Source organism: Thunnus maccoyii, chromosome 3, assembly GCF_910596095.1.
Source record: "Thunnus maccoyii chromosome 3, fThuMac1.1, whole genome shotgun sequence".
NCBI classification, from domain to species: Eukaryota; Metazoa; Chordata; class Actinopteri; order Scombriformes; family Scombridae; genus Thunnus; species Thunnus maccoyii.
Window position 1 is genome coordinate 27,918,204 of NC_056535.1, and position 24,764 is coordinate 27,942,967.

Sequence of the window (24,764 nt, forward strand, 5' to 3'; positions counted from 1 at the left end):
AACCTGGCAAAAATGATTTTCTATATTCTGTTGAAATTGATAAGCATTAATTAAAAATATTATATAAACATAAACATACATAATGAATCATGAGTGGGTGCTATCCTATGGCTCAAATTAGTTAAATACCACTGCACAACGATGAAGGTCCACATATGTTGAAACATATCTGCTTCTCACCATTAGATGCAAATGCAAATGGGATGTAAATAGGTTCTATTTACATTCCTTATTGACATGCATCATGACCTGCGAGGTAACTCAACTAACTGGCAAACTTTATATTCCAATCTTAGGGGATTTTTAGATTGACCTTACTTCAGGTAGTTAATTAACACGTTTTCCATGCAGCTGTGCAGCATTCATCGTATGAGTCTCCCAATTTGAGTGTAAAAATTCTGAGAGTATAAGAGAGCACCCCCTTAAGCGGGCGAAGCTTTTGATAATCAGTTGAAGAAGAATGTAACTTGCTCAATTTGATCTGTGAATTTTCAGTCAGAAGATCCCAAGCTCTTTGGGAAATGTTTCTGGAAAAAATGTGGAAACACGGAAAAATGACAAATTATAAAGTTATAATCTCCCACCTGTTTCAAATCTTGAGACTTTTGCACTCAATCAGTTTGTCTTTGATCACTAAAACATTATGAGGAAAGTCTATTTTTGATTCAGCATACGAGGAAAAAATATCAGTTTCCCTGTAGTTTATTTATTGTTCATTCTACTTCACTCTCTGCATCCTGAGTTTAAGACATTCTAATTTAAAGTGCACTGACCACAGCTGCAGAAGTGGACACATTACTTCCTAAGGAAGATGGATTACTCCTTCCTCGGGAACTAATTAGCCAGTGTCTTCTAGGGCCCATGTTCAAATGCCAAGTCCTGAAGCTCGATGACTGTAGGGGAGATGGACAAAGAAGGATTCACAAAACAGGCAGATACACAGACAATGCTAATTGTCCATTATGAAAGCTTTTTGGAGGCCATTCGAGTAGTTTATTTTGAGGTCAGCTGTTCATATCAACTCAGTTTCTTCTTGCATTGCAGTTCTTGCATTGTATATGCGTTAAAGAGGAGTATTGGTCCAATATTTGTTTTGGGCTCCAAGTAGACTTCCTGATGTCACAGGCCTTGATAGTCTTATAATGTGTCTTGTAATGACCTACTGGACAGAACAGACTTTTCAGCAGTACCAGTGATTATAATCTTTTTCTTAGATTATGGATGGGGAAATAAAAAGTCTCAAAACTGATCATTCCATGTTCATCAATCAGTAGGCCTATCTCTAAAAACACATACGATCCACAAATACAAATACAAACTTGACATTCAAGAACATCAACTTGCCTGTACTGCTATAAAGTAGATGCATTTTTCTCTCTGCAGAAGAAGCTATTTTGGAATGCTTACAATAGTGTGGAAGAGTAGTCATATTTTTGTTCCTTTTGTGTCTTTTTTTAAAATCTAACATTCACATATAACCTCCACTTTGCCTTCTTTCATCACATAGTAGAGGATGTGTGATGATCCATGCACTGTAAGTGGATTTAACGCTTTGCGGAATGGTGAGGTAGGCTGCAGCAATAAATGATAGTGTTTTCTGACACACTCCATTTTGATTTCACTCTAGTGAGTTTGAATAGCATGCTGTAAGATACAATGGCTAATTGGCTGATCCATCTCGACATTAACGGCATTTCATAGCACACTTAGTGTCTGTTCAAAGGTATTCAATGTGCCATTACAAGAATTCAATTGAAGGTAGAAAAAGTAATGGAATTGCAGGGAAATGATTAGTCATCAAGTACTCAAAACCATAACAAGCCCTCTCTGAAAACTGTCAGTTTGACAATAAGCATAATGTGTCTCTAAATCATCCACTTCCTATTGTGGAATGTGTGTCAAAATGTTCCTGTGTAACACCCACATCTTCTCCCAAGGATTGCTTGAAATGAAAGACCAGTGAACTGCAGAATAAAGAAATATTTATAAAAATATATACATAAAGAACTTCAAGTGTATGGTAGGAAGTTCTTTTCATGAAAAGGTGAGGATGGCATTTTATGATCTGAAAATAAATACAGCATACTGTATACAGTTATGTATATACAGAGGGTCATGACAGAGAACCATGGGTATGAATGTATGTGGGCGTTTAAAGGAATGAATGATATATTCCTGGTGTACAATGCATTGCTATAATACTGGTCAGACAAGGGCTTTTGTAAGACATCACCACCCACTCCATATTTAGAAGGAATGTATGTTTAAGGGGTGAAATAAAATTTAACGTGTAGTATTTACTAAGTGCCTCTTAGCTTCCTTTGTACTCCTCAAGTCTCAGTTCTCACTCATTTTGCCCTGAGGCCATGTTGATGCTGAAGGTGGGGGTATAGAGCCCCAGAGACACACTACTCTTTCATTCATTTGTGTTTCATGCACAGATTCTTATGTACCTGGGCTACCACTCACAGAAGACACATCTAAGACTCAGCTGCAGAATATTCATGAGAAGATAACAGAGAGGGGACAGAAATAATATTTGTTGATATCTTTTAATGTTATGATGTCCAGGAGAAGCTTACTGTGAGATTGTGTTTGTGAGGGGAATGGGATGGTACATGTTCATTACATGTATCCCGACAAACAACATCTACTTGACATATCATTTGACTATGACAAGAGATGTTCTAAAGTTTGTTGTTTTTCTTGCAGATAAACTGGAAGCAGCCATTCATTCACTTGTTTTACATCCAGGAAAGGAGCTTCTACATCTTTGTTTTGTTAGAAAAAATTGCACCTGCGCGTGTATGTTTCCATGAGAGTATATGTGGAGGTGTAACAGCACGCATGTGTGTGTATCTGCGCACATATACACGAGTCTCTGTGCGCAAAGGTACGTGGGTGTGATATGGATTAATTTGAATGAATATGGCTGTGCACAGTGTAGCTAAACCATTAAATGGGATTAATTCAAGGTGGGCTCATGAAATGAAAGATGCCATTTACCTTGTTTCCACTCAGGTTTGCTGCTTTTAATAACCTCCCCTGTTAAAACTTATGTATGTGTATATGTAAAGTATGTTTGTTTATATATGGTATACAGTTATGTGTGTGTGTGTGTATGTATGTGTGTGTTTGCACTTATGTATGTAATTGTGGATAAAGGATAAACTCTGTATCTGAGCAACGTAAATACCTTTTGACATGTAAACTCAGTATCCATGCACTGTTTAGATAATGCAAGGTGATGAAGCTACTTACTGGTGGTGTTTTATAACACTGTCACAAGAAATATAAATTCATACATATTTTACAAATGACCTCCAGGGTCCATTATTTAAAATATTTATTGCCAGACAGAGGGGTCAGCTGAAGTCAGAGGATTTTACAGCTCCACTTAGCACGGATATACTCTATCTCTTCTGAATGAATCTCAGTAGAATATTACTGTAATCTTTGTGTCTCCCTCCATTCTCTTGCTTGACCATCGCTTCAGTTGCTTCAGATCAGGAATACCCTCAAATCTGACAAAAAGACTCAGAGAATAGGAACTTGAGTCGAAGCTGAACCACTACAGGGATGATGTGAACCAGCTACACTCAAGTGTGACTGCTCATATTTACATCACTATTCATCCCCACAGCATATTGTTAGCGCAAATATGGGTATTGGTATGGCCTGATGTGTTTATTTTTATTTTTTCATTTGATGGATTGTTAAGTCAGCAGTGATGTTCAGAGCTGCAGGGATGAAGCTTAAATTGTTTCTTACAATATTAAGTGAATATGGATGAAATAGCTTTGATAGCAAGAATTCAAGCAAAGTGGAATGTGATATTTGTCATTTGCTCTGTTATTCTTTCCTTTCACTGAAACAATACCAGAATATGGATGAACAACCACAGAGCTATACTTGGAAGTAAATTGCCAACAATTTCATTGTGTCTTTTGTCAGAGATTCAGTGTATGGATGTCTCCACTGCAGGAACTAATGTTAGTGCTACAGCTGCAGTATAGTGCACTAAAACACGCAGCTGCATGATACAGCCTTGCTGCATTTGATTGCAGTGACGTTGCATTTTCTCTCCACAAAATTGTGCATATCACTGAAATCTCTGTATTAACTTCTAAGTATGACAGACTAACCCCGGGTGATATGAACATGATTTATGTGATCAGTCATTTCCCTGTGTAATTTATTGGCAGCCGATTTTGCAGAGGTTAAGCAATTAATTTCATCCACTGAAGTCTGACTTCATCTCTGGTGACTGACTTGGCTGTACAGAGGAATTTAGATGAAGTGACACATGCAGTATCACTGCTCACAGAGCAATCTGAGCCAACATCAACAACCTGAGCTTAACATGAGAAGAGCTGTGAAAGATGAGAGTACCGGTCTCTTACTGCACCATCTGGAACAGATGATGAAGTGTTTAAATGTCCTGGAAGTATTACCAGGAATAAATGTAACTGTAGATAAATTGTTAATGGAAGGAGAAAAACAGATTTAGTAGATTTTTTTTTCCAGCAGAATGGGGTGTCTCCCATACACTCTGTATGTGGCCACGGTACTACTGCTTGGAAGGTGAGGTATACAAGCACTAAGGCAGCTCACAACAGAGGCAGGGGTGGTTTCAGACTACAGTGGCTCATAAGTATCTTTCACAGAGCTGGCAAAAGACGCCAGAAGTTCCGACAGAAATTGACCATTTTATTTTACTCTATTATTTTTTAACAGCATTTTATAATACACTTAGTTTTGGTTCTTAACTTTATCTAACAGATAAAGATTTTTAGTCCGTCCGCACTTTTAAAGTTGTTTTACGCCACTTTTATTCTGTGCCTGCTTGCTGGACTGGTCACTGGCTTCCTAGCTCAATATGCCGCTGTCCTTACCTCCCTCATTGGATTGCGAGGACTGTCTGTGCCTGGTATTTAAAATTAGTGCACTGGAGGAGACAATCTCAATGCTTTGTGGAGGGACTACCAAGGTGCATGAAGAGGATCACAAAAACACACTTCTCTACCATGAAAACCCCTCTACTGTGATTCCTGTGAGGGACATGCGGGCTTGGGAGATGTGTGGAGCATGCCCCAAAATTTCCTCCACAGCACATTGCTCTGAGCCATGGCAGAAAATCAGCACAGGTAAGCGTTGTAGGGTTGCCCCCCCCACCGTCCCAATAAACCTCAGCCCACTGGACTGTGCAATAAGTATAATATCTTGAGTGTGGGGGACTATCCACTGTTAAATGATCAGTGGGACTCCCCCTTCCCCTCTCCTGGGACACCTGAATTCTTGGAACTAAAACACAGCCAGTGTGGGGAACTGGGCTGGACTGCTGCCATCCCTGGTGCTACTGTTGAAGCTAACACTGCTGCTGTTGCCATCTCTACTGTGTCTGTTGCTGTAGTTGGCTCTGATCCAGGGGCTGTTGCTGTTGATGCTGCTGCTTCTACCACTGCTGCCACCATGGCTAGTCCTGGCTCAGAAATTAAGGTTACATATTGTAACCCTAGTTCTATAAGCACAGGCAGAGCCCTCTACTGGACTCTATGGGTAAATCTCACCGCCAATCACATGCACGCAATCACCCACTAAAATTTGCATGTATGTAACCAGCCAATCAGGACACGCCTACCGATTATGTGTGTCTCACACAGTATAAAAGGAAGCACTTCACTGCCACTCATCCAAAAAACACCTTTGTTCTGTCTCACACAGGCTCCGACCTCTACTGGACTCTATGGGTACAGTAGGCAGAGCCTGATGAACATACGTCCTGCTGTGACAATTCATCAGACTACCTCACTGAGCCTGACTGGCTATATGTTAGTTGCTGCAGCCCTCCTACTACTTTATAATCCAAGCCGCTTCTTCGGAGCAGTAGGGGGCCCAACCTAGCCCAGTTAACATGAACATGAAACTGGCTGTAACCATGGCCTTACCTTGCAAAGGTCAAAAACCATATAACAGACACCCTGCACACCTCATTCCCTGTGTCAACATGGAGCACAGGAAAATGCAGGTGCATATTGCCCAGGGAGCATCAGGTGTAACACAGCTGATGCTCACACCACCTTTTCACAAATACCGAATAGCCCCTGCGAGCACAGACCCTGAAAAGCAGCCCGTAATATCCAAGAGATAGAACCTTATGAACAGACAAGGCGTAGACCAAGATGCTGCTGTGCATATGTCCTCGACACTCACCCCACTGAATAAGGCTATAGACGCTGCTACACCACATGTGGAATGCACTCAGACCACAGTGGGGGGTCCTTACCCACCTGACTGTAAGCTTGGGAGATGCACTCACAAAGCCAACTAGCTAGGCACTTCTTGAATAGGGCTTTACCAGCCACTCCCTCTCCATAGCACATGATTCAGTGCACCAAATGGGGGCCATGCATTCAACATAACATGCCAATGCATGTACTGAGCACAATAGCGGCAGTTTTGCCTCTCTGACATGCCCATGGAGTGGAGGACAAAACGCCTCCAGGTGAATAGTTCTCAACCTAAATGAACTCCTTGTGATCTTGGGAACAAAGGAGCTGTTTGGTCTGAGAGTAACACCACTGTCGTCACCACGAAGCTGCAAACAGCTTTGGTGAACCACCAAGGTGCACAGCTGACTCACTCACTTAGCTGAAGTCAGTGCAAGCAGCAGAGCTGTCTTGAATGACAACAACTACAGAGAGGAGTACTCCAGAGGCTCATAGGAATAATGCACTAGGGCCTCAAGCACCAACAGCAGTTCCCACTGGAGGGCAGAGACACATGTCACCAGGCGTCATCTCCTAACCCCCTGTAAAAAACATTTCATGAGGGGGTAGGTGAAGACAGGTCTGTTGCCAAAACCCTCATGACAGGAGGAAATAGCTGCTGCATACACTTTAACAGTGGCATGAGACAGCCCCTTTTCCACCAGATACTGTAGAAAGGAGAGAACCTCTCCCACTGCACATGTCAGGGGGTCTAGTCTCCTTTCCTCACACTAGTGTTGGAATTCTAATCGCCGCTTCCACTTTCCCAAACCAATTCCAAATCTGCTGCACCACCTTGAGGTGCAGCCTCCACTTGTCTGCCAGAGGGCTGCCTCTTGATATGAGATCAGTGCCCCTGTTTTCTGGACCCAGAATGTGGAGGGCTCTAAGAGATAGGTGTTGTTCTGGAGGCCCACAACAACAGGTTCTCCGCCATCTTCAACAGGGCAGATCGGACCCTGCCCTGCTGTCTGTGAATACCACTATGTAGGACGTCACTTGACCCAGCTGTTCCCCATTGACAGATGCTATGGGGACTCCCAGTAATGCAGGTCCTCCTGCACTGATGGAGGAACGTTCACCATGCGGTGCTTGTGCCTCTTTGGATCCAAGCACAGGCTGGCGAACCACTTTTGCGGGTGGCGCATGTGCAGGAGCCCCAGTGGAATCACTGGATGATCTGTCGCCATGAGCCCCAACACCTACATGACAGTCAAAGCTGTCACTGCTGTTTCCTGCCACAGTCTGAGAACTGGTGAAAACTAACTGGATTAGGTGCAGCACCAACTTGGCTGTGTGGAAAATGGCCAATTCCTTGGACTTGGCCATGACAATGAGATTGTCTACGTAGAAGAAGACCTTCATGCTCCGGCTGTGCAGCAGTTGCAGCACAGCATCCACACAATTGCTGAATGTGCGGGAAGCCACGGAGTAGCCAAAAAATAGCCTGCTGTGCTCGTAGGCTATCCTCTGAAGGGTAAAATGCAGGATTTTCCTGTTTCGGTGCTACCTCGACATGAAAATATGCATCTTTCAGGTTGATGGTGGTAAACCAGTTGTCTGGTTGAACCAGCTCCAGCAATCTCCTGATGGTTAGCATTTGAAACGTCTTTCAGGCAAGGCACTGGTTCAGGATGTGGGGATCCAAAATGGGTCTGAAACCTTACGTCTTCTTGGGAACCCCAATTGGCCTTTTCCACAATGGAGGGGGGGGGGGGGGGGGGGGGGGTCTAGCAGTGTATTAGCTGAAGTTATGCCCAACACTCCCAAGTCGTTAGCTGCCCGGGCCAGGTGCACACCCAACTAGAAAATTTTCCCGAAATATTCCAGCGGGTCCCTATCCAACATCAGCGGTGGTAGCAGCTTCCTGCTGGCTTTCGGGGGGCCACACAGGCTAGCCTGTCTCCATGTAGCCCTTTATGTTATTGGAGGAGAGTATTACCAATAAAGTCCGGTAGAGGGCGGAGCCTATGTGAGATAGAACAATGCTATTTCTGCTGCTGATGCTGCTGCCACTAGTCCTGCTGCTGATCCAGTTTCTGTCCTGGGTGCTGCTACTATAGCTGGCACTGCTACAGTGTCTGACGAAACTTAACTTAATAACATCAAAGCAGAGCTGAGGATTTTGGAGGAAGAGATCCACAAGTTACTGGAGCGACAGATGCAGCCAAATAAAAGATTGGCCATCTGGGAAGCAGTGGGTACTGGCGATGTTCTCCATATGATTTGGGCAGCCATTCAGCCCTGCCCTAAAGTAGGGGCTGATGAGGACAAGAGGCAACGCCACAGCAGTGGGAGTATCCTGGCTATCCTGGCTACATCTACACTGCAAAAACCTCGCCTCTACCCACTATCACCCCTGCACCCACAGACGGCCACAGAGGTATAAAAGGCTGTCTGAGATCCCCTCCACCACCAGCCCCAGTTTACACCACCCCAAACCGGTCTGAAGTTCTCAGCCCCCCTGCATCTTTGACACCCTCACCGCCATCAACGACGGGTAAGACTGTCATAATTGGACACTCCATTGTATGAAATCTGGACAGAGCAATTGACCACAAACTTTTTAATAATTTTAAAGCACACAGTTTCTCCAGAGCAAGAGTTTCTGATAATTGCACATGTTGTCCCATCAGTTATTGCTATTGTTATTATTCATGCTGGCACAAATTACATCAGGCTACAAAGATCAGAGACCCTCAAGAAAGATTTCATTTCACTACACAGCAAGATAAAATCTTCTGCCCACAGAATCATAATATCTGGCCTACTGTCTACAACCATGGCAGTGAAACTTTCAGTCGACTGTTTTCCCTCAATAACTGGCTTAAAACTGGTGTCTTGCAAACAATGTGGATATTATTGACAACTGGGACTGTTTCTGGGGGAGGCATGCATTGTTCAAAAGGGATGGTCTTCACCTGAGTCGAAATGGTACATCAGTACTGGCAAATAACTTGAACATTTGTTACTATTTTGACAAGAGGATTCTACAATAATAGATCAGTGTGCTCCTATTTGTAGCTCAGTAAGAAATCCAGTGCTTGAACATTTTATTCATAGTCATACACATTACATATTTAATACTGAAACTGACACAAATGTCTTCAATATTGAAACTATTATTTCTGATAGAAAAATCAAAGCACAGAAGTAATTGAAGAGATGGTCTAGTTTAATTACTGTACCCCTGAAAAATCATAGCCCAGCCAAGAAATTCAGACAGATCACTACTGTCTATTCTTTAACATGACTATCACTGGTGTAACAAAAAATGATACAGAGCGCCTCATTAAAAGACGCTTTCAAAGTCCGTCTTCAGCTGTTGAGTTCTCTAAGCACATACGTAGTTAACCCTCACTGATGAAATTATATTGATTCATGAAAAGGTACATCAGAAAACTAAAAAGAAATTGCAGATTAAGGCAATGCCTTGGAAAAATGAGTGACTACATCTGCTAAAGAGGGAATGCTGCAGAGCTGAGCATATGTAGAGGAAAAACAAATTAACAATCCACCAAGAGATCCCTAAAAGATCGCTATATGTCAAAAACAAAGCTGTACGCTGTGAGAGACAGGTATACTTTGCTAAGATTATCAATGAAAGCAGGGATAATCCTATAATTTTATTTTCGATCATTGATTGCCTTTAAAACCCTTCCCAGCTTCCCAGCAACATGAACAAACATGTACTGCATCATTTTTTGCATCATTTTTTTAAAATAAGTTTGTTAATATCCAAGCTAGTATTGCAAACAATATTGACAATCAAAAAAATCAGACTGACAGGAATTAGTTCCTCTCGGGGAAATCTAAATTCTTTCTGTAAAATTAGTGAAGGGGAACTTCATAAAATTATTCTGCAAGTCTTAAACTTGTTCCCTGGATGCAATTCCTACTACTTTTTACAAAAAGAGATTTTAGATAGTTTTATTCTCAATCTATTAGACTTTGTTAATTGCTCTCTGGAGACGAGCATTTTCTCAGATGCACTTAATACAGCTCAAGTAAAGCCCCTACTTAAAAAAAAAAAAAAAAAATTCTGTGCTGAGCAACTATAGACCCATTTCTTACCTGCCTTTCCTAAATAAAATACTTGAAAAGGCAGTGTTTAAACAGTTGGATGAGTTCCTACATGACAATAAAATTCATGATCAATCTCAGTCTGGCTTTAGAAGGGGACATAGCACCAAAATGGCACTGGTAAAAATAAATAATGATCTTAGAGTGAGCGCAAATAAAAAATGTTTATCTATTCTGATACTTCTTGACTTAATTGCTGCATTTGACACAGTAGATCACAAGATTCTTCTAAACGGACTTGAAATTTGGGTTGGTCTAAAAGGTAAAGCTCTAAATTGGTGGCAGAAGAAGTACTTTTTGGTTAAATTCTTGGTCCTTTATCATTTTATTTATGTATACTACCAATTGGTAAAATTATTGGTGATCATGGTGTGAATTATCAGTTTTATGCTGATGACACTCAGTTGTATTATCTGTAGCGCCAGATGACTCTGATGCACTGAATTCCATTATAAATTGCCTCTCCAGCATGGAACGGTGGATGAGCAATAATTTTCTTAAATTAAATGAGGACAAAACAAAAATTCTTGTAATTGGTAGAAGTGAAAAGAGACAAAAGATTTTTAGCAAACTTGGAAGTCTGGCACCACAGAACAAGTTGGTAGTAAAAAATCTGGGCATTACTCTTGACTCTGAGTTAGATTTTGATTCACACATAAAAAACATTACATAGATTGCCTGTTATCACCTAAGAAATATTGCTTGAGTTATAACCTACCTTACACTGGAAGATGACAAAAAGATGACTTCTGCTTTTGTATTTTCTCACCTGGATTATTGTAATGCACTTTATTCAGGATAGAAAAAAAGGAAGGAAAAAACAAACACTGATAGGCTGCAGCTCGTACAGAATTCAGCAGCCAGGGTTTACTCCAGTTTTAGCATCATTACACTGGCTGCCTGTGTCGCTGAGGATTGATTTTAAAATTATTTTACTTGTTTATAAGGCTCTTAATGGTTCAGCACCTTCATACATTTCTGACTGATTATCCGATTATGTTCCAAACCCTCCCCTTAGTTTGTGTAGTTCAGACTTGCTAAATGTTCCAAAAATGGACTGTAAAAAGTATGGTGAAGTAGCCTTCTGTTTTTATGCACCAAATGTTTGGAACATGCTGTTTTCATTTGATAATTATTTATAACCATATGCCTGTTTTATGCTTTTTGTTTTTATTGTTTTATTGCTCTTTTTTATTTATAGAATTGCCCCTCTTCTTTTTAATACCTGTGTCTTTGATTTTATTTTATCCTGTAATGCACTTTGAGGTGCATTTTATGTATGGAAGTTGCTGTATAAATAAAGTTTATTTTATTATTTTTCGATTCTGCTTCTTGTGCCATTTTAATCCTGTTCGATCTCAGTGCAGCATTTGATACACTCAACCATGACACTCTTTTAAAACGCCTGGAGGGCAAAGTCGGTCATCAGGGCCGAGTGTTAAAATGGTTTACCTCCTACCTGAGAGAAAGAACCTTTTCAGTCAGAATAGAAAACTATTCTTCATCCCCTGCTCCCATTAAATGTGGCATTCTCAAAGGTTCAATTTTAAGGCATTTTATTCTCATTATACATGCTTCCCCTTGGCTCTATCTTTGAGAAATACAATATTCTGTATCACTATCATGCGGATGACACACAGTTTTACCTACCAGTTACACCCAGCAGCGCCTGCTCACTGAAGAACCTCTTTAACTGTCTAAACGACATCAAATGCTGGATGGTGAGGAACTTCCTTCAACTAAATGAAAACAAAACTGAAGTAATTATATTTGGTCCTCCTAGCTCTGTCATTAGCCTAAGCAATGTGCTTGGTTCCCTGTCTGCAAATTTGCACAATGTAGTTAAAAATCTTGGTGTCTCCTTGGACACTTCATTGAATGTTAATAGACAAGTCAGTTGTGTTGTGAAGGGCAGCTTTTATCATCTTAAAACCATAGCCAAATTAAAGCTAATTTTATCTCAGAAGGACCTGGAAACAGTTAACCATGCTTGTATTACCTCTTGGCTAGACTACTGCAATTCACTGGATATGAGGTTGACCCATTTCACCCTTTTGACTCCAAGTGAAATGCAGAAAAATATACCATTATTTCTATTTCTATGACAAACAACATTACATGATTTATATAATGATAAGACACTTAATACACACAAATTCAGATTTGGCTCAGATTTGCAGACTCGATGAGAATCAATGAATGTGAGAGTTGTATGACTCTGGTCTGATATGAACAGATGAGAAAAGGGGTTTTTTGTTCATGTGTGTTGAGTTGTTGATCCTTTCTCCTGGTTCAAATGACCCTAAAGGTCATTTATGCTTTTAGTTCATACCATAATTTAATTATTGGTCAGAAACGGCCTCTCAGGAGGTCTGTACTATCTCCATTTTGTCACAGTGTTTAACTTTGGTCAGTGTCAGGCTGTCAGACCCCCACTTGGCAAAAAGGTCAGTTCGGGGAGGGTCAGTGCACTTCCTTGGGTGTCTGCCCTCACCGCCATGTATCTGAATCTGAATCTGTATCTGAAAGTTCAGTCTGAGGTTGCCCCATTGGTTTTGTCAAGTCCACTCTTAACTTATTTTTAATTTTCTCTTACTGAGTTTTAATCTGTTGCTTGTTTTACTCAGTTTCTCTTAACTTCCTATTTTAGTACTTTGATTTTATCATTTTAGTTGTTTTATTGTTTCATATTATGTATTATTGCTTTTTATGTATACCTTTATTGAGGCAGATGTTAATCCATCTGCCTCAACTGGAAAGCACTTCGGGTCAACTCCTGTTTTTATATGTGCTATATAAATAAAAGTGACTTGACTTGACTTGACTCATGCTGGCGTGTCATGGCCCCTGCATGGATACTTTGACATTCACATAAAGGACAGGCTTGGTAAAGCCAGTTATCTCTCAGTCCAGTGACAGCAATGGTCGTGTGGCTGGGAGGAGATGGGGATGCGTCCTTCAACTGTGTTTGTGATTTGCTCTTAGACAGGACAGCAAAGATGGAAGCTCCTCAGGGGATGAGTGTCTTCATTACCAGAGCCTGCCGGTGGTGAAGGATGGTCTAAAAACTATTCCATATGGCTCAATGGGTAGATATCACAAAAGAGTGTATGTGACCTTCTCCCTTATTGTGGTTTTTGAATATAATTGAAAGCTGTAGTTTACCTTGATATTTTGCCCTGACAGGCCTTTAGAAACTGAGACATAGTTGACCATCTGATGACAGCAAAAGTTGAGGGACCACAGGTCAGATACACTGAAACCATACAGGGCAGTTATTTAGTTGTTTATTTATTCATAGAAGTTCATCACCAGCCTTTCTCCTCTCAGTCTGTGCCCCCTCATGTCTCCAACACTCCTTAAATTCAAATTATGTTTAAATTTAGTAACTAATAATACATACATTCTTTTATATATGAATGTAAATACATATTTTGCCTTACTTCTTAAAATGTAAATTTTGGTATAGGGTACACATTTTTTAAAGAAAACGATGATAACACAGCCATCAACTAAATTGGTACCATTTTGTCTGTATAAACACGATTCATGATTAAATTGTGCAATATGTTTGCATACAGATTGTAAATATGACGAGATTTGCTATTTTTGGTGATAATAGAGAATTCTATACTGGAATCCAATATTTAAAATATTTTTAAATTAAAAAAAAAACAGTTCATTGGTACCATGTTGTCTGTTCCTTGTTTTGCAACTAAATATGTTCTGGCAAAGATGTTTCATTTATTTTAGAATAACCTGAGTGGGGGTATCCAGAGGCAGTGTTGTGAATAACAAGTGACTGGTGCGAATCCATGACAGGCAAAAATGTCAGGGAGCAGCCAGCAGGAAAAGACAATGGTTGTAGCAGCTCCCATGTTTTAAGTAATGAATTTGTGTTCTGTCTCTCCCCAAAGGTCTTCTTAAATCATTTGAAATCAACATGATGTGTAAAAATGTGAATACATGATTTGTACACCAAGACAGAGGGAAATTACCCCTCCCCCAAAACAATTATGCAGGATACACAACTACAATCAGGCAGTAGTCTGAAGGATTTAGTTGCCTTGATCAAAGAGCTTACTACCCAAACCCCTATACCTAAATTGTTCTTTGAAAACCTACTAAATGTAGTAATTGCTGAATGCTCATTTCCTAGAATCAGATACTATGACAAATGCTATGATTCATGCATCATTAATTGTATATTGTTATCTTTGCATTGTTTATCACACCAAGGAAACGTGCATTTATATAGGTGTACAAATGTTTGGAATATCTTGAGCATCATATTCAATGTGTGAGCTCTTCAGGCACTGCATGCATAATCAAGAAAACAGTAATGAAAAAAACACTTTCCTTGTGCCTCATCCAAAAATGATGCAAATGCTACAGCGTGGGAAGGTGTGAAAGCAATTCTAGTTAATTCAGATGCTGCAGACCATTCTCTGTCATCAAAATAGGCTTTTTAGTTGATATGATCCTGTTAGCCACAAAATCCTGTGATAGAGTAACAGTGATGCAAATGAAAATGGTCAAGGAGAAGAAGTGTTCTGGTCTCAAAAATGTGTGTTCATTTACATGACTATTGGTAAATATTAAATGGTGTGCAATGGTACTGTGCTTTCAGTGTCTTGCATTGTCCATTTGCATTGAATGTGACACATTGTTGTTATTGTACAACAGGTAAGCTGTATCTCTGTTAGCTATATAATGTATTGTATCCCCATTCCTGCAATAACATCAACTTCCAAATTATTTGGATGGTTAAATGCTAATAACATTAAGTGACTACAATGTGTCACTGAAATGTCTATTGAGTTTTAGCTTATGCTAGAGTGTTAAAGTCAAAAAACCAAAACAAACAAAAAAACAAAACTAAGATAAGTGATGCCTGTTTCGAGGTTACTGCTACATAAACAGGAAAAAGCTTCATTCTTATGACAAAACATGTTTTCCAGTGGGCTGCCTCCACTGTGCTCCATCATTATTATGATAATCTGTCATGGTACATCAAACAGCTCCTGGCCTATAAATTATAAAGATAATTAATGGAAAATGTTTGTTAGAGAGCACCAGCAGGACCCTGACGTCCATTTTTTTGGCAACAGCACTACCAGTGCAAGTCGAAAAGGTGGTAAATATTTACCACCCCAATACCTTTAATTAGTGCTTGACATGCACTTTGCGGCTTGAATACTCGGTCTACAGGTCAAAGTACTGAGAAGAAGGAAGAAAAAAAAAAACATAAATCAGGCCCTACTGTAAATTGCATTTATTGGAGGCATTTGACACATTTATGCGGTTTATATGAGTAATTGTAATTTCATTACTTTAAAAGGATACGATGACATGCAAAAGTCTTAAACCACCCACCAGCCCAATTCATACAGTAAATAATTTATTGTATCTTAAATCAGATATACTTTATGTTTTAGAAATATGCATACCGGTATATATTCTGACAAATACTTGTGTAAAACAGTGTTATTAGGATGTGTATAAATACAGTTTAGAGTTACAGAGGTACAGTTGTGACTAACACTTGTGGTTATTCGTTGGCTCCAGATTGGGATCCAGTGGCATCAGAGGTGATGTTTGAGCTTAGAGAAGTGAGGATGTGGGGAGTTCCTCCTGTGTCCAGTGTCACAGTGTAGAACAGGAGATAATGTCAGCACTGTCGGGATTAATCTGCCTCAGCTAAGGGCAGAGATTAAGGCCATCCATGAAAGTGGGACAACGTGGCATCAGTGCTCAGCTAGATGGAATTGAGCCTCACCAGCTTGAACAGCGCCGCCCTGTGTGCTTAGAGAAGAGGGTACATCCATCCTACAACAGTATGCCATGTCATCCTGATATACGTAGACCTTTCTGATAGTAAAAAAGGATATTTCACTGGCTGTTGCTCACCCTAAACAATCTTGTGAATCCGTATACTGTACAGTATCTCTTTGAAGGTTTCATGCCTGTCAGTATAAGCTTTAAATAATCACTTAGTGTGAGAGTTATTTGAAAATCCCCAGTGTTAAAATGTTTTGTTCATATAAATTCAGGACATCCCCCTGGATTATTAGAAGTGTTTGACGTTTTAAATGTTAAATAATGTTGTTACAGCCTCATTAACCCATTGTAACTAAAAACACGGCTTCATATTCAGCAACCTGGGTCTTTATCATCTCCCTTACTGCCGTTTCCAGTGACTCACTAGTACTCATACACCAAACCCTTTAAATTAGAGTTAATTGCAGTCAGAATCATAAACAAGACATGTGCATATTAAGTGTGGTTAATGACTACAGAACTAGCTGATAATTTGTGCATAATAAACACTTTTACTACTCATGTAGACTGAAGAGACACGCCTTCATTACACTCTCACATGTCGAGATAGCCCCAGTCTTTGCATTGATGCTGCTAGAGAGCACCTGAAAATCAACCGGTTAATTACAGAGCTAGCCGTGGTTAAATCGGTAGCAACTGTCATTAGAGGAGGCAAGCCACATCTTGAACAGTGCAAGTGACACGTTTATTAGTTTTTGCTAACAGATTAGAATCAGATCTGGCTTCAAGCATTTACTAAGTGGCTCCTTAATCAAGTCCTTTATTGTGAGTTTGTTTCTACTCACATGACCAACTGCATACATCACAATTTGGTCACCACATATAGATATTAAAAAATATTGCATTACAGGCATTTTCTAATATATAAAACAGGATGTGTATATATTAGGTATGATATTTTGTGCATATTTTGTGAAAAATAAACAGTATTTGGACAAGCTAGTGACTTTTCTTTAAAATGCACAGAAACTCAGTCTTGGAAGAAATCACATGCACTCCCTCCTATCTCACCTTCCTCTGACTGGGTGCAAAGCCGAAACCCACAGAACAAACCAACCACAAGGAAAACAGTTACAATAATCCAAAACCAGAATTGGTTGGAAAATGACTCATTCAAAATGAATAAATAAACAAATATGTAAGATGTGATTGTTGCCCTAAATCGAAGTATTTGGTTGTTTTTTTTACCCAGACTGCACACGTGGTAGTCCAAACACAGCCCTAATTCACTTTAAACATAAACCATCCCTAAACATGACTGGTGCATCCGACTGCTACCTGTGGCTCAATTAAAGGATAATAAAATCCCCTAAGCCCAAATATTTCATATTATAATGATGGACAATATGTTAATGCTTTTAACACACAAACCCATAATCATCATTTGAAATAATCCCATAGAAAGATAATACTGTCAATTAAAATATGTAGTGAATGGTAGAATTATGTGTAATTATATGAGTCAAACAAAGTATCACGATGCATAATTTAAATTATTTCAAAAATATATCATACTATTTGCAATCAGGAAATTTTATTATAATCAACTAGATATTGTACTCCTCTAAATGTTAAAAAGAAAACATGACATCGACAATAACTGTGTAAAAATAATATTTTTTTATGCCACAAACAATATCAGTAATTTTCTGTTCACCTTGCACATCAACAGTATTTGTGGTAAACTGAAATATTTGAGGAATTGGTGTTTGTTTTATTTATTTTTTTATTTGTGTCTGTTTACATTTGCATATATATGTGTGTGTTTATGTGTGTCCTTGTGAGCATGCCACAATGAATGATAGATACCAATATTTGCTTTCTATAATGTTATTTTGAGCTGGGAAATAAACATAATTGACACTGAACTATATCCAAAGATTCATCATTTCGGGAGGAAAATGTTGCAGTGCAGTCTGATGAAAGAAACCACTCAGAGAGATTTAAAATAGAGATTCATCAAAGTGTGCAGCTTGGTCATTATAAAAGAAAAAGTGCTAGATTCAATAATGAGATACAGTATATTGGTAAAGGCACATTTTAATATAAAATGCATGCATAATCAGTTATTCATCGGAGCATTAAGCGTTCCTGTTAGATCACCTAATAGTTTGGCTGTGAAAATAATAAATGATGTGGTCATGATATTACTGCTGGTATGCACTGAAATAATCTGTATGCAGATGAAATATCTGTCTCCTTACCTGTGATATACTGTGATCATGACAGACAATTTGAAGGTGTTTACTATCAACTCAAACCAACTTTATAGACACAATGACAGGAAGGATGAAATGGACACTCTCTGGTTCATAAATAGACTAATTTTAAAGAAAAGCTTAAATCATCATTCAAAGTAACTTTGCGGTACATCATCTTTGGAGAACCTGCAGACAAAGTTGTTCATGATTACAAATAATAAAAGAAGTATCCAAGATTTTAGAAATGACAACATAATTATAATAGTTTAATATAGGTCTGTAGGTTTGATCTATGCTTTCACTCTGAGTGTTAGATATAAGGCACTGTTTAGCAGCATTTCTGTTCAGTTTTACTTTGTAATATTTAAGAATAAATAATATTCAGCACCAGTGGATAATGTGAGGTTTATAATTGTAACAATAATGTACAGGCCAAGATTTGTGGGTTGTGGGCATTAGTGTTCTAGATCCAAAGCTAGAGCCAATGTCATAGATGTGTCAACCATATGTCCAGTTTACTGGCACAAACAAAGACACAAGAAACATGGAAAATCAGTTGCTGCAATATTGTTGTTATAATATCACTGTTGGCATGTTTGTCAGTGTAGAAATGGTTGCCATGGTTGTAGGGACACTTGATAGTGTTTCTGCTAACATTTGGAAAAATTCTACATCCTTGGATTGATTCCTTTAAAAGCTATCATATCAAATTGCAAGGTGTTGAGCTAACGGGTGCACAGCTATAAAACTGTATGTTCAATGGAGGACCAGAACTTGTACACAGATGGGATAGCTACAGGACGCCAGACAAGTGTTTCTGTTCATGATACATTTGAACATTAGCAGCATTCAACAGTCTGTTTTCCTATTCTGCAGGAGAGTTGCCAGTCCACAGTCCTAATGTATTTCATTGGTTTAACAGGGTAAAGCCAAATAAGACAGGGTATTGTGTATAGGGATGAGGCAGCATGTGGTGTGCTTGAAATGAGCCATTATCACTCATGTGGACATGACACTGTTTTCATTTTCTGTATGTATTGGTGGTTTTCATTTTGGGGCCTGCAGAGAAAAATGGCACTATCAGTAATTTTCTGGCTGGTGAAAGTATTAACAGGTGCATATGTCAAGTTGACATGATAATATAGACTTTTAAAGAGTCGGTTTACACAAATAATAATGAAAGAAAACCTCACTAACCCATTGTGGTATCTATGTAGTTTCTTTTGTTTTTATTTGCAATGCTTTTGAAATATCTATTTCCAATATTGAGTCACAATGCAGAAAAAAAGTGTCTCTAGTGCTACAAGAAATTTGTATTATATAAAAATGATGCAGTGTTTGTTTCCAGAAAAATGTTCCAGTTACTCAGCATAATCCACAGATATTATCGATTGACAGTTTTCATTGGACTACATTCTACCAAACAAATATTAAAGCTATATACAACTGTCAAACTATTTAAACGTAAGAACATCTACTATTCTCTATGTCCAACAGATCATACTGAAACAGTGCTGTTGGAAGTGGTAAATTGTCTCAGAATTGATTGTGATAAAAAATAAAAATCTCTTCTGTCATACCTCTGCAACATTTGATACTGTTGATCACGACAATATAGACTGTAGACTGGAAACATTGGCAGGGCCCTCAGACACAGTTCTGATAATATCATATTTTGTCACAGTCCAAAGTTTCCCATCAGACAGAAGTGGAGTGCCATAACTTGATATTCATTGCTACAAAGATAACATTTAACTCTATAAATGTAAAGGTAGCTGCACTTTTTCACTGCTGTTTTATTTTCTGCTTTTTTCTTTCTATTTTTTTTCACTGGGCTTGTTTTTATTTAATGTAAATAAAATGTATTAGTATCATTATGCACTATTAGAGACATGCCTTCTTAGTGTTCTTGAAAGATTATAGACTAATTCACAACAGAGTTGTACAACAGTAGCATACTTTGTGACATAAAACATAAACGACTGGCATCTTCCAACATATAATGTAGTTACAATATTTAACACAACTTGGCCATGATTAGACTATCTTGATTACAATAGATGGTGTTGAAGTTACAACACATTTCACCATCAAAAGAAGAAACTGTACTATTCAACATTTAAAAAAGTTTTCCACTTTCACTCCCAAACTGACTGGTTGGTAATGTTAGAATCAAGTTATAACGTATGTCTAAAATCGAAAACATCATTGACAATAGATATCTTTTTGAGTTGGGAATTGAACCTTGGTGGTCAGAGTTAAAGACACATGTAATTTCAATCAGGAGAGACAAGTGAATAAAGCAAAGATTATTGTACAGATAATATTGATAATTAGCCTTGTCAAAAGTCTTTGGTGCTTAGACTCTACAGGGAGATTTTGAAATCGAGGGACATCAGTTCTGAGCAGCAGTAAGATAAATCCCCCCATGGCGTCCAGACACTGGTGGTGGTGGTGGTGGCTGATGACTTCCGCTGAGCCTGATAAGGCTGATAAGGTTGATATAAGTAATTCACTGATGAATCTGCGAAGACTGACGGTGATAGGGAGAATGGTGGGGCACACATGAGGGCAATATTAAAGCACTAAAGGCAGAGACTGAGAAAAACATATTTAAAAAGACAGCTACAAGATGATATAGGCTGACAATGGAAATGTGTCGCTATGCTATTGGATAGATGTGACCAGTTGATGTGAGCAGCTGATAGCTCAATTAACAGCCCCGAATAATGACAGCAAAGGTAATTATGAGTGAGCATGTGTGATGTGAAAGGCATGGTGGTATGAGAAATAGAAGTACAGTCTTATGCACGTAAAGATAGTCTTCCTGACTGAACTTTCACTATAGCTCCATAACTTGTCACAACTATCACACTTTACTGTTATGTTTTGATTAATGCTAGTTTCTAATGTGCTTTAACAGATAAATAGTAACTATTGCGTCTTTCTAAGCCCGTTTCTTCCTATGATTGTGAGAATGCACTTAGCTTTCATGCTGAGAACATATTATTATTTGTCTTTGTACTCATTTCTTGAAATGTCTGAAAGTGGTTGAAAGGGTTGTGACATTTTGTAAAATGAGCATCTTGCAACTGAATTACACTTGTTATGCTTGCAAGCATTTTCATCATCATCCAGATGGAGGTTCCGTGTACAGCCTAGATGGCTGATGGACTGTGTAACTCTATGTCTTGATAAAATGTGACAGGTGATACAATTAATTTATGAAACACGACAATACAAATATTTTAACGGGGTAACTCATAATTAGATATGGTTAGTGCATGCCTCCTCTGTCTTTTTATATTAGATGTTTTGGTTATTTAAACATGTTATGTGCAGGTATGGTAGACACAGGAAAAATAATTGGTTTTCCTATCTCAAAATTTTTTTCATGGCCTAAAAATCAGGCAGCACAGTATTGATGTGTGGGAGTGGGAGAGGATTGGATTCACTCACATTCAACCCAGCAAAACATATTAACAGCTGCATCTGAGAACGTCATTACTTTTACAAGCCCTCAGAAAAAACGGGATATATCACTACAAAAATCACTCTAGTGATATAAATTGAGAATACCTTTTATTTTTTAATATGGGTGAATCAGGTTTTTTAGAGAAACATGAATGAAGAATATTTGAAAGAACTTTGAAACAACCAATATGGCTTGCTCTATGGGAAGATCATGAACTGACTTTTGAAGAACCCAGAACAATTACATCCAGTAAAATGGCTGCATAATAAACTTTAGATTATAGATTATAATAGAATGAAATGCTTATGTATTCTGACCTGTTGAAGATTTAAATCTGAGATGACTCTCAAACAAATGTCAAATAAATAATAGAGACATAAGTTTAGAAGTGTGGGTCATCCAATTTAACATTTTTTTATTCTATTCCTATAATTTCTGGGTTGTTGTGTAATCATTTTATTAGCTTTACATAAAAATAACACGAGCGTGGAGAGATTATTTATGTGGAATTAATATTTTAAGTCTGTGATGTGAGATGCTTGAATTGGTTACACATTGTTGAAAGTGTCAGGATGATTATGTAACAATTTGCTGCCTGCATAACTTCAAATAAGAGAGACAAATGCAACAAGTATGTGTGATGTCAAGAGAAGCTGAGCCTTTTCAAGAGAAACCTGAGAGGCTGTACAAATATTGATTAGTGTATTGATTGATGAATACCAATGTAGCTGAAGCTTTAAACCACACATCGCATGTATCTGTCTCTGTTCATGTTGAAACAACAAAACAAAGCAAAAAAATCAAAAGTGATCACTCTGGATGCCTCCTGTGTCTTATCGCATGGACAGATTTCCTTAAATAAATATCAGCAAACCTTTCTGTTTACAAAGAGACACACAGCCAAAATCCCCCAAAGTCATATACCAACAACAAAACAAAGACACAAAACTAATGTGTCACTTATCTTTACTCACAGAAAATTCAAACTTCATGCCAAATGTCTTTGGCTCAGACGTGTGGTTGTAATATGCTTTTTCCAGATGTTAATGGAGTTTCTGCCAGCATCTAGGGTAATCTATCCATTTCCAGATGGATTTCCTCATTTCATTAGTTCCTGATTTGGTCATAAGCCACCTTGTGCAACCTCCAAATTACCAACACAACTGATATGTTGGTGGAAAGACTTATTTATAGTGTGAATCCAACAGTGAATGCCTCCTGACATGCATGATTATACAATACTTTTATATGTTCATTTTAATGAAAAATTACAGTTTTCAGTGTTTTCTTCTCATATGACAGCACTGATCAACTTTTAACAAGCCATATAATTTATGCCATGTTATTTTTAGTTCAGTATCAGCCATGTGGTTCTGTGGTAACAGACTAAGAAATCCTTCCACCTGCGGATGAGTTAAAGCTACTTGAAGCGATCTACAGCAGAATGATCCATGGGCTTGCCACCATCTCAGATAAGCAATCCATGTTCTTTTATTGAGGCAAGAGCTTTTTTACACTCTGTAGAGGTTTGAGTCTATATTGCCAGTCCAGACCTTTATGAGTAATGACCTGTTACATTGGTGATCCCCCCTGCAGCTCCAATTGCTCAAGTGATGGTACAGTGTGAGAGTAGTGGGATAAACCAGCCCTGGGCAATAATTACACAGGTCTAGTGTCCTGACTGAGCTAATATGGGCTAAGCTCACTCTAAAAAATAGAAAACAATGAAAAAGACAGAACATATAGGATTCCCACCCAAGCAATTAGACCCCGGGTGGAGGCTTGCCTGTGAGCTTGAAATGAAACAGTTAAATGTTAAAGGAAATCAATGAGTCGGTGACGCTAGAGACACACCGCTCTCCCACAGGAGCCTGTGCCTCATGTCTGACACATCTGTCAGTGAAGGTAAAACTTGTACTGTTTGTTCTCGTCAATGATCTGCTGAAAAAAAAAGAGAGGGTGAGCTGCCATCTCTTGTGCAATGCAACTAACTGTCATCAAACAGGCTACTTGGAAAGCAAACACCAGGATCAATTAGAACATGACTCCTTAGGAAACAGAAAGGTGTTGTGGTCTCAGTCATGTCTGGCATGTCTAACAACTTCTCACTGATTAAAACTGTGTATAATCAGCCAGAAATAATAACAGCAACTCTTGTTCTCTAATCAGAAAAATAAATAGCTTCACTGCCTTAGTTTTGATAATATATATAATCTATTACAATTATATATATATATATATGTTATAATCTGGATGCTGGACACAATTTTAGCTTATATTCTATACCAAAATTGGTGGTAGCATTTGCAAGCATTAATTTACAGGTTGGCACATGCACTACTGTACTTTTAAAGAGTATCGGTGATTAAATTAAGTGCTGTTGTTTGATTTTTGATGCTGTTTGATGATTTTTTTTATAACAGATTTTTTTTTTGTTGTTTGTTTTTGTTTTGGTTTAAATTGATCTTGCTTTTCCTCATTAGCGCATTCATCAGCCACAACTTTCACAATTTCCAAGTCAGTCTTAAAACAATAGTCAGGTGGCCATGTGAACATCGAAAGAGATTTTTCTCACTGTAATAATTCCTCCTAATAATGACCGTCAGAAGATCCCCTCTGCTTACAATGTAAGTGATGGAGGACAAAATGCACAGTCCTCGTCCTCGCAAGTGGTATTTAACAGTTTATGTTATTTAGTTAATATGAGGCTTCAGCCATCTGTGTTAGTCATATCAAGTGGGTATCTTCCACAGTTAAGTCTTTTTAGTAAAACGATTCCTTCTTTGTGTTTCAGTGGACAGTTCAGCTGTAGGATTGTAACAGAAAGAAGAAATTTGGCAATAAAAAGACCATAACTTTTAAAGATATTTATTTGATTTGACTAGTTTGGATGGC